The following is an 11,270-nucleotide window of genomic DNA, read 5'->3' on the forward strand; positions in this document are numbered from 1 at the left end:
ATGTGAGAGCATCATATTGCATATCACTAGCCTACGAGAAGATCAAAATTCAAAGTATGGTATCTACTGAATACACATTGCCTTCACACCATTGTAAAGTTGAAAAATTATAAGTTGGGTATCTTCTATACTGTGAAGGAAGAGATATGCAAAAATCATTAGCTCAAACTTTATTAAATATTGCAATATGATATTATTTCAAGGTTACCCTTCTGAATGCAGTATATATATTATATAATACAGTATACACATTTTCTATATATATATATTAAAGAATATTAGACCCATTCATATTGTTCTGAGTATGAACTTATGATAAACATGGGATCATATATAGAGACAGCAGATATATTCAATGTTTTAGCCTCATTTGATAAATAGGCTTAGATATTATTAGAACAGTTGTGAGAAATAGATGTGGCTAATGTTTAGCAAGAGTCAGTTGGAAATTTTCAGTTCTTCAGCATCTATTATATAGAATTCGTGAGAAAAATATAATCTTATTTAGCAAGTTAGTTTTTATTTCTCAATCATATGGAGATTATTTTATCTCATATCAAAAATATCACCCCTGGCTATAGGCAGCATTGAGTTCAGGAACAAGAGTGTGAGCCATCACTAGGAAAGATGGAAACTAGTTAAAGCACACATTGAAATTTAATTTATCAAGTCTCAGGCTATTTGGAAAAAGAGTGTTAGAACACTGTGCCTCATATTTAATAACAATAAATATCTTAATATTGAAAAGAAATTAAGGGTCCTTTCATGGATAAGACATGTCTGATCCCAATTTTACAACATTTAATGTGTTCCGTACCTTTTATTATATTAAATTCCCTAAGTATTTAATTTGATGCTATGCTATAAATTGTTAATGAGAATATTTCCTAAATGCATGGACAAGCTAGGAAAAACAAAAATTTATATTTCACTTATTACTTCCGATATTTATTAAGCCCTATAACTTTGTCAAGAAATATTTTATTTGCAAAACAATCTCTGGGAAATACAAAGGAAAATAAGACGATCCCAAACTCTGAATTTAAAGTCTAAAATTTCAATATCCAAGTTCAATTTCTGGGGACTCCCTAAGCAAAAAATGTCTAAAATAATAACATGCCAAGAAATGTGAGATCTTGTTAATAGACATATGAAGAAAACCTAGATATGATGTTGCTAAGCTAAATATCCTTAAAATCTAAATTGAAACCTGAAAAGAAAGATTCAGCATAAATATCAATCTATCTGCTCATAATTGTCTACCATCTTGGCTTTTAACTTTTCACTTCTTTTTAAATAAAATTAAATGCCTTCTTTTTCCTCTATGTTGATTGACTTTTGCTATAGACTAATCATTTTTCATCGTATAATATAAAAATATGTCAACTTTATGAAAAAGAAATTGAAGTTTAATATCCTACACAGCATATAATGTATCCAAGACAGCTTACAATTTTTACATAATAGACTTGAGATCAAGGATCAGAGAATGGCATCAATCAGATTGTTACTCTGCCCCTTGATACTTGTCACTCAACTATTCTCAGTAAAATTCAAATATTTCCATCTAGTGCCACTGTAATTGGGCTCTCCATTTAAGTATAGTGTTTTATAACCAAGCTGCCCACATTATCAAGCAAATAGCTATCATCCATTTGAAGGAACTTGTGACAAGATTAGTATTCGTAGTTCATGGAATTTTACTTTCTTAGTTGGACCAGAAAAAACAAATTTTAAGCGTAAAATTCTATTTTTGGTGATAGCATCTAATATAACCACCACCTTTTCTGGCTTCACACTTCTGTGGACAATGAGATACTGAAGACTGAAGCCCCTCCTCTACTCTGTTTTACAATTCTATCACCTAGTATAGTAGCTAGTTACTTTACTCAAGATAGTAACTGTGCCTCATTAATCTATCTTTTGCCAGTATCTGGTATCCAGCATGACAGAAAGTGAGTTCTTACAAATATTTATAGAATGGAATTGAATCCTAGTGATGGGCATTATGGAGGACATGTGATGTGATGAGCCCTGGGTGTTACATGCAACTGATGAATTATTGTACTCTACATCTGAAACTAATGATGTGGTGGTATATGTTGGCTGATTGAATTTAAATTAAAAAAAAAAAAGAACTTTGAAAACAATGAAGTAAATGCCTGCAATAGCAATTTTTTCCATTGGCCTGAGTTATTTAGCAGAGACATGGGGAATCATAAAATCTGAAAATAACATTAAGAACACAAAATGTGTGGATAGAGTATATATGAAACTTTTAGCCACCATTGGCAGTTTTTAAATTTTCTTATTTACAAGAGCCTATAGTCTAAATGATTTAAGAAGTTAAATGCACATATTTAATATTGACAGATTTTACCTTATTTCTTGTGATGCTCACAAGATAGTCACCAAATCTGCAACATATACATAACACATATGTATAACATAACTTGTTAAATAACTAAGGCACAGATCTGAATTATGGTCATGCATGTATGTGTTCCACTTAGTGAACTGAGCCATCCATCTTGTCATCTGCATATCAAGAGTTTTGGTACCTTTATATAGTGAATATATAGTACCATATATGCTTTACATGGTGACTTAAAGAAAATCTAATGATTTTTGCAATCTGACTTTATTCTACTACACACTCTGGTCTACTGTGATTCTTATTTACTTACTACCTAAAGTTAGAGCAGCAAAACTGTCCGTATATCATTTTAGCTTTTGTAAATACAAATATATTTTTAGTCACTGGTGATGAGAAATCAGGTTTTGTTTTGAATTATTAAAGCCATTTTTAAGATCTCTTTCCTTTTGTGGTAAAAAACAATCTATTTTAGTAGTATTTGGGAAATCAGATTTTCTCTAGAATCTTAAAATTGATCTACAAATGCAAATTTATAGAGAAATTAAGGTGGAATTTAGTTTCTTCAATTTTTTTTTCTAAAAATTATTTCAAAAAAAGAGCCACAAAATACAAATATCCCCATTTAAAAAAAAAAAAAAAAAAAAACCTAAAACACAAAAGAGAACAAAAAAAAAAAAAAAAAAAAGAAAAGAAAAGAAAACAAATCCAAAGAAGTTAAACTTTAAAAGACATAAATTTTACTGGATATATTCTTGGAACCATGCTTTCAACTCAGTCGATGACAGGTTGCTTATTTTAGTTCAAATGTAGTAAAAGTAGTTTCATTGGCTTTAGGAGCTTTTCAAATTCAGCGCACAAGTTAGAAACCTATTTTCAAATTCTACTGACATTAGGATATTTGAAACCCTACAGTATATAATTTGAAAATCTACATGTGTGTCTGTACATATGTGTATGGCAGAAATGGAAAAAGAACATTTGTAATACAATGCCAAAAATCATTTAAGAAGTACAGAGTCACACAATTTTAAACTGTAGAATTATATAACTGAAAAATCACAATCCAACATGAAATTGTTATATAATCACCAATTTGACAAGGACCTAGCCTAGTTGGCCTTTTTAAAAATCCTTAGTGTTTTTAATAGTTTTAGGTAAAATACTTAAATGTTTTTATTGATTCATCTGATTCATTAATACATCACAGTTTCTTTTTTTAAGCAGTAAATGCTACAGTGTATATAAATAAGAATAGGGATCCCTGGGTGGCGCAGCGGTTTAGCGTCTGTCTTTGGCCCAGGGCGCGATCCTGGAGACCTGGGATCGAATCCCACGTCGGGCTCCCGGTGCATGGAGCCTGCTTCTCCCTCTGCCTGTGTCTCTGCCTCTCTCTCTCTCTCTGTGTGTGACTATCATAAATAAATAAAAATTAAAAAAAAAATAAGAATATAATTTCCCATGGATCTAAAATTTTTAAAAAATAAGCAGGTTTGGTTTTTTGAAAAGGTCAACAAAATTGACAAACCTCTAGCCAGAGAGAGAGAGAGAGGGAGGGAGAGAGAGAGAGGGAGAGAGAGGGAGAGGCAGGCATAGGACTCAAAATCACAAAGAAAAGAAGTGACAACCAACACCACAGAAATACAAATAATTTTAAGAGATTTTAATGAAAAATATATAACTAATTGGGCACTCTAGAAGAAATGAATAAATTCCTAGAAACATATAACCTCCCCCAAATGAATCAGGACAAAATAGAAAATTTGAACAGATCAATTACCAGGAATGAAATTGAATCAGTAATCAAAACAAACAAACAAAAACAAAAGCAAAAAACCCTCCTAACAAACAAAAGTCTAGGACCAGAGGGCTTCACAGGCCAGTTATACCAGTTATACCAGACATTTAAAGAAGAGTTACTAGCTAGTCTTATCAAATGATTCCAAATGATAGAAGAGGAAGGAAAACTTCCACATTTATTCTTTAGGGCCATAATTACCTTGATACCAAAACCAGATAAAGACACCACCAAAAAAACAAAACAAAAACAAAAAACAAAACAGCAAACTACAGGTCAATATCTCTGATGAACATAGATGCAAAAATCCTCAAGAAAATACTAGAAAACTGAATCCATTGATACATTAGAAAAAGAAACTCACCAAGATCAACTAGGATTCACCAAGATTCTTGGGATTCAAGAGTGGTTCAATATTTATGAATCAATCAGTGTGATACATCACATCAACAAGGGAAAGGATATGATGATATGATTATATATATATATATATATATATAATATGATTATTTCAATATAAGCAGAAAAAGAATTTGACAAAGTACATCATCACTTTTATTCAACACAGTACTGGAAGTCCTAGCCGCAGCAATCAGACAACAACAACAACAACAACAACAACAAAATAAAAGTCATCCAGATTGGTAAAGAAGAAGTAAAACTTCCACTATTTGTAGATGACATGATACTATATATAGAAAACCCTGAAGACTCCACTAAAAATGTACAGAAATCCATTGCATTTATTTGCACTAATAATGAAGCATCAGAAAGAGAACTTAAGGGAAAGAAATCTCATTTACAATTGCACCATAAAGAAAATATCTAGGAATAAACGTAAAAAGGATGATGGACTTTCCTCTGAAAACTGTAACACATTGATGAAAGAAATTGATGATAATAAAAAGAAATTGAAAGGTATTCCATGCTCATGGACAGGAAGGATGTTGTTGAAACACCCATACTGCCCAAAGCAATCTACAGATTTAATGCAATCCCTATCAAAACACAACAGTATTTTTCACAGAGCTAGAACAATCCTGAAATTTGTATAGAACTATGAAAGACCCTGAATAGGCAAAACAATCTTGAAAAAGAAAAAAAAAACTGGAAGTATCATAATGTTAAATTTCAAGTTATATTACAAAGCTGTAGTGAAAAACAAAAACAAAAACAAAAACAAACCTGCCAAAACACAAAATTCCAGGACCAGTTAGATTCCCTAGTGAGTTCTACCAACCATATAAAAAAGAGTTAATACCTATTAAATGCACAAAAATGAAAGAGCTAATAACTACTAAAGAATAGAAGAGGAAGTAAAGCTTCCAAATTCATTATAAGGTCAGCATTACTCTGATAGCTAACAAAACCAAAGATGCTATAACAAAAGAAAACTATAGGCCAATATTCCTGATGAACATAGATGCAAAAATCCTCAACAAAATATAGCAATTAAAAAACAGTGATACAATAAAATATCATTTACCACCATCAAGTGAGATTTATTCCAGGAATGTAAGTATGATATATTATCCACAATTAAACATGATACATTACACTGATTAAATAATGGATAAAAACCACATGATCAAGGTGCCTGGGTGGTTCAGTCTGCCTTTGGCTCAGGTCATGATCTCAGGGTTCTGGGACTAAGCTCCACATTAGGCTCCCCACTCAGTGGGGAGTCTGCTTGTTCCTTTCCTTCTGCCCCTCTCCTGCTTGTGCTCACTCCTTCTCTCTCAAAAAAAAAAAAAAAATATATATATATATATATATATATCTTAAAAAACTCCACATGATCAGAAAAAAACATTTAACAAAATTCAAATCCATTTATTTTTTTTTATTTTTTTTTATTTATGATAGTCACACACACACACACACACACACACACACACACACACACAGAGGCAGAGACACAGGCAGAGGGAGAAGCAAGCTCCATGCACCGGGAGCCCGACGTGGGATTCGATCCCGGGTCTCCAGGATCGCGCCCTGGGCCAAAGGCAGGCGCTAAACCGCTGCGCCACCCAGGGATCCCTCAAATCCATTTATTATAAAAACTCTCAAAGAAGTGAATTCAGAGGAAATAAATATACTTCAACATAATAAAGTCCATATATGACAAACCCATACCTAATATCATACTTAATGATTTTTAAAAATGTAAGCTTTTCCTTTGATATCAGGAAAATGACAAGGATGTCCACTCTTGGCACTTTTATTTAACATAGTACTCAAATTCATAGCCACAACAATTAGACCAGAAAAAGATATAAAAGGAATCAAAATTGGTAGAGAAAAAAAATCAAACTGTTACTATTTGTGGATGACACAACACTATACACAGAAAGCCCTACAGACTCCACCAAAACCCTATGAGAACTAATAAATGAATCAGTAAAAGTCACAGGATACAAAATATACAGAAACCTCGTTGCATTTTTATAAACTAATAATGGACTACCAAAAAGATAAATTAAGAAAAAAATCCATTTAAAAATACACCAAAAAGAATAAAATATCTAGAATATATGTAAACAAGTAGGTGAAGATATATATTCCCTGAAAATTACAACCAATGATGGAAAAAATTGAAGACACCAAAAAAATGGAAAGATACATTATGCTCATGGGTTGGAAGAATATTGTTAAAAAATTCATACCACTCAAGGAAATCTATAGATTCAATCCAATGCAATCTTTATCAAAATGCCAACAGCACTTTCACAGAAATAAAACAATCCTAAAATTTGTGTGGAAACACAAAAGACCAAAAATAGATAAAGCAATTTTGACAAAGAACAAAGCTAGAGGTAGCTCAATCCCAGATTTCAAGATACATTACACTCTTTGCATCCCCCTAAAGAAAGATGAGATAATCAGCTCTTTCCATGTCTCTGCTCAATTCTGCCTATTAAAGTCCCATTTTGTGCAGCTTTTCATAACTTCTTTTGGCTAGATGAGATACCGCCCAATTCATGAATCTCTGAATAAATCCAATGTGATCTTTAAGTTTATTCGGTTGAATTTTGTTTTTTAGCAGTTTTGCTGGCAATGATGGGGTTTGAAGTGAACTTCTGATGGCATTTGAAACAGATAATGACATGGGAAAGGTACATCATGAACCTTTCTGTATTTGAGGAATTGAGAACAACTGTCCTTATCTTACAAATCTTTGCAAAACTCAAAATGCGGGTCTAGAGGTAGTTCAAAGTTTACCTATTCCTTTTTATCAGTCTCAGAACATCTCTCATTTATCTCAGAGGCTTGTAAATATTATCTTTAGGAAACAAATTTTTCTGGGAGGACATGCGTTCTTTCCATAACTCTTACCCAGGCCATCTGTAAAATATCAACTTCAGGGAGGTAATTCTTTATCTATGTATCATCTATCTTCTATCTATCTATCTATCTATCTATCTATCTATCTATCTATCTATCTATTTATTCATGAGAGACACAGAGAGAGAGAGAGGGGCAGAGACACAGGCAGAGGGAGAAGCAGGCTCCATGCAGGGAGCCCGACCTGGAACTCGATCCCTGGTCTCCAGGATCCGCCCTGGGCTGAAGGTGGCACTAAACTGCTGAGCCACCTGGGCTGCCCCAGGGAGGTAATTCTTATCTGAAGGACAGCAAAAGAGGAGAGAGTATTTTAAAATTTAGGAGAATGGAAAATATTATGTCTTCTCCACAAAAATTAGTAATTCATTAGTCATCTGGAGCAGATAATCTTAATTTATTCCATCCGCCAGAAAGATCCAATTTCTTTTCTAACTGATCAATTTTCTATTATTGTACCTGATTCCTAATAGTAATTTTTAGTTGCTATATTATTTATTTCTACTCTAATCTTTATTATTTCCTTTCTTATATTAACCTTCGGCTTTTTTTTTTCTTTTTCTACTTCTTTTAGGTGTAAAGTTAGATTTTTTGAGATTTCTCTTGTTTTGAAGGGGGCTTCTATCACTACACACTTTGCTCTTAGAACTGGTTTTGCTGAGTCCCAAAGATAAATTCTTCCACTCACACTAACAGTCACTAAATATTGACTACATGCAATTTAAAAGCCTGTTTGTATTATTTTTCCTATTTAATGTTTGACAACAAAGGTTCTGTGTTCTGTGAAAATAATATTCTGTGTTGTCTTTAGCAAAACTTTATTGGAGAAATTGAGTTTTCCCTATTAAAAGAGCTAAGATTTGTTGTTTTTAAACTTATTTTCTGTGTTTGCCTGTAACTGTTTAAAAATATTGTTTCACAGTAACCTATGATCCTATTTGACCAAGTGCTTTAAAATCTTTCAAAATTTTTGACAAATTTTCCAAAATCAAATTCTAAAGGAAGTTTTTTTGACCTGGAACAAACTTAAGGATTTTAAAGATGGTCCTTGAGATAGCTGAAAATATTTGTTCTCTCTCTTTATAAAAAAAGAGAAATGATAAACTAATTAGGCTAATTTGATATGTTAAATTATACGGTAAGAATGTCAAGTAAGAAATAATAGTAAGATTTCTTTATGTTATATTTGTATAGATAGAAGTATTGCAGAAATATGAAATTTCCAAAATTTGCTATTTCCTGTTCTAACATTATCAGTCATAATTCCAGTTCTTATCTTCAAATGTGTGCATGAAAATAACCAAATTTCCTTGTCAATTGCATTATAATAAACTCTTATCAGATCTTTTACTATAAGAATCTTTAAGTATTTTCATAGGCTCTTATTGTTTTACTTTGCTGCTTTTATAAAGTTATTCCTGTAAAAGTACTTCATCTTCAAGGAAATTCATGTAAAGAATCTTAAAGCTATCAGAAAGCTGTCCTCATCAAGATCATTAAAACTGAACTGGGTAGGAATTTCTTGAACTAGTGGAGAAACTGTAAAAAGCAGAATTATTAATTATTGGGATTACAGGAACTGAAAAGTATGATCATAATTTCTTTTTTTTTTTAATATCTCTTTATTTTTTTTAATTTTTATTTATTTATGATAGTCACAGAGAGAGAAAGAGAGAGAGGCAGAGACATAGGCAGAGGGAGAAGCAGGCTCCATGCACTGGGAGCCCGATGTGGGATTCGATCCCGGGTCTCCAGGATCGCGCCCTGGGCCAAAGGCAGGCGCCAAACCGCTGCGCCACCCAGGGATCCCTGATCATAATTTCTATGACTTTTTTGAAACATTACTGGTTCTATGATGACTTGCTTTCCAAAATTTAAGGAAGCATTTTTTCTTAAGCTTCCTATGGGTTATGGCAGTTTGGTAAATCACACATTTATAAACCAAGAGGAAAACATTTATTTTTCCTACCTGCCTGATTCCTTCAGAATTCATAAACTCTCGAGTAATATTTTCCTAGCAAAATAATATATTTATATAAGTTTAACAAGCATTTGTTCTTGTTACAGGACCCAATTGAAAATGTTGACTATATTACCAAGGCTTTGATTGGAATGCCATAGTTGAGAGAGATGTGCATACACTGAGAGGTGATAAGACATTTCTCAGGAAGCAAGGTTGACTTTATGGAACCAATAAAGCTTCTTGGAAAAGTCACAGAGGACCTTTTTGAAAAGATGTCGGTAAAGCATTCTTAAAAAGAGCTTATAGGGTCAATCACTATTCTCGCTTTACTTTTGTTAATAATGAGGCCAAGTTTAATGAAAATATTATTTTAATGTTATTATCTTTGATAAAAATGGGGCTGACTATAGAGAGAAAAATGTTTGAAGAAATATTTTTAGAGAGAGGAATTATGTCTGCATAAAAAATATTAGATTCTAATCCTGTGAGCATGTCTAATTAAGTTTTGGTACATACCTGTAAGTTGAACTGGATTCTGAAATCTTCTAATTTTTTTCAAATACCTGGCTACAATTCTCTGAACGAACATTTCTAATTTTCTTCCACCTTCTTTTGGACTAAGAGAAAGACTTCCCTTGAATCTCCTTAGAGGTAAATATATCAGGCTGCCTTCACTCCCCAAATGGAAGCCAAACTTCAGAAACCTGAACCTTAGATATACATCTCACAGCCAAAGAGGGCTGTATCTCCCAAGCCATTGCTAAGGGGGTAACCCAACCTTCAAACAACTCTTAGATTTGCAGTGATTACGTAGTTCAGCTCATCACAAACTACTTTGATTTCCAAAGCATCAGTTTGTCTGGAACAAACTCTGTTCCCTCTCTATTGTGTCATAATACTTAACCAAGAGATTCTATTTCTCTGTGGTTAATAATTCCAAACTCAGGGAAACTTGCATCTAGGCTCTATGCAAAGAAAGAGGCACAAGGCATTGGTAACCAGAATAAAACTGTGTGGTCTACAGACCATTAAAATTTACTGGCTTTCATGTAAATTTTCCAGTCTTGAGCCATAGACTCATGTGGAAATTACCAAGAGGAGTTTAGCTTCCTTTGATAGATCACAGCTCCCCTGGCTAAGAATAGGTGGAAATGAGGCTATGATCAGGAAGTTTTCCTTAACTCTTGAAGGTATTACATGACTGCTAAAACAATAGCTGCCCAGCAAAAATCTTTAGACTCTTTGGCCAAAATCATTCTTGATATAGGCTAGCATTTGATTATCTTTCAGGTGAACAAGTACTAGTATCTTGCCGTGGCCAACACCTGTTTTTAGACCAGGATTAACACTTCTCATGAAATTCAAACTTGGTATTTTCCAAGTATGTAGGATTATTGAGCTAGCCCCTTGGTTTAAAAAGATAATTCCTTAATGGTGTCTTTCTTTATTTTATCTTGATTGATTGTGTCTTGGAGACCGTGGCTCTGAAGTTCACTCCATATGCTAGATTTTTTTTTTTTTTTACTTCTAAAACTCAACAGTAATCTCTGTGTCATGCTCTACTCTCTCAAAAACTTTAAATGCATATTTGCACCTGTCAATCACCAAGCAAACGATCTCCCTAAGACTGAAATGTCAGAAATGGTATGAAGAAAATGACTGAATTAAAATTTGTAGATCTGAAGTTGTGGCTTGTAACACAGAGATTAAGGGGGGAAAAAAGTCATGACCTGTGAATACCACACAGAAGATCAACAAAAACACGCAAGAACTTCTGAGCAGTAGCTGGGAGT

The 11,270-nt window shown here is 33.0% G+C and overlaps 1 long non-coding RNA gene across 2 annotated transcripts in view; it reads right to left on the reverse strand.

The window, feature by feature from the left end:
- LOC111095658 overlaps positions 1-10,331 on the reverse strand; it is a 90,613-nt gene extending 80,282 nt beyond the window's left edge. For both annotated transcript variants that reach the window (XR_005358636.1, XR_005358635.1), the window contains exon 1: positions 9,994-10,331. This is a non-coding gene — a long non-coding RNA (uncharacterized LOC111095658). The remainder of the gene's footprint in view (positions 1-9,993) is intronic.
- Between the last annotated feature and the right edge of the window lie 939 nt (positions 10,332-11,270).

This window comes from Canis lupus, chromosome 4, assembly GCF_011100685.1.
Source record: "Canis lupus familiaris isolate Mischka breed German Shepherd chromosome 4, alternate assembly UU_Cfam_GSD_1.0, whole genome shotgun sequence".
Classification (NCBI taxonomy): Eukaryota; Metazoa; Chordata; class Mammalia; order Carnivora; family Canidae; genus Canis; species Canis lupus.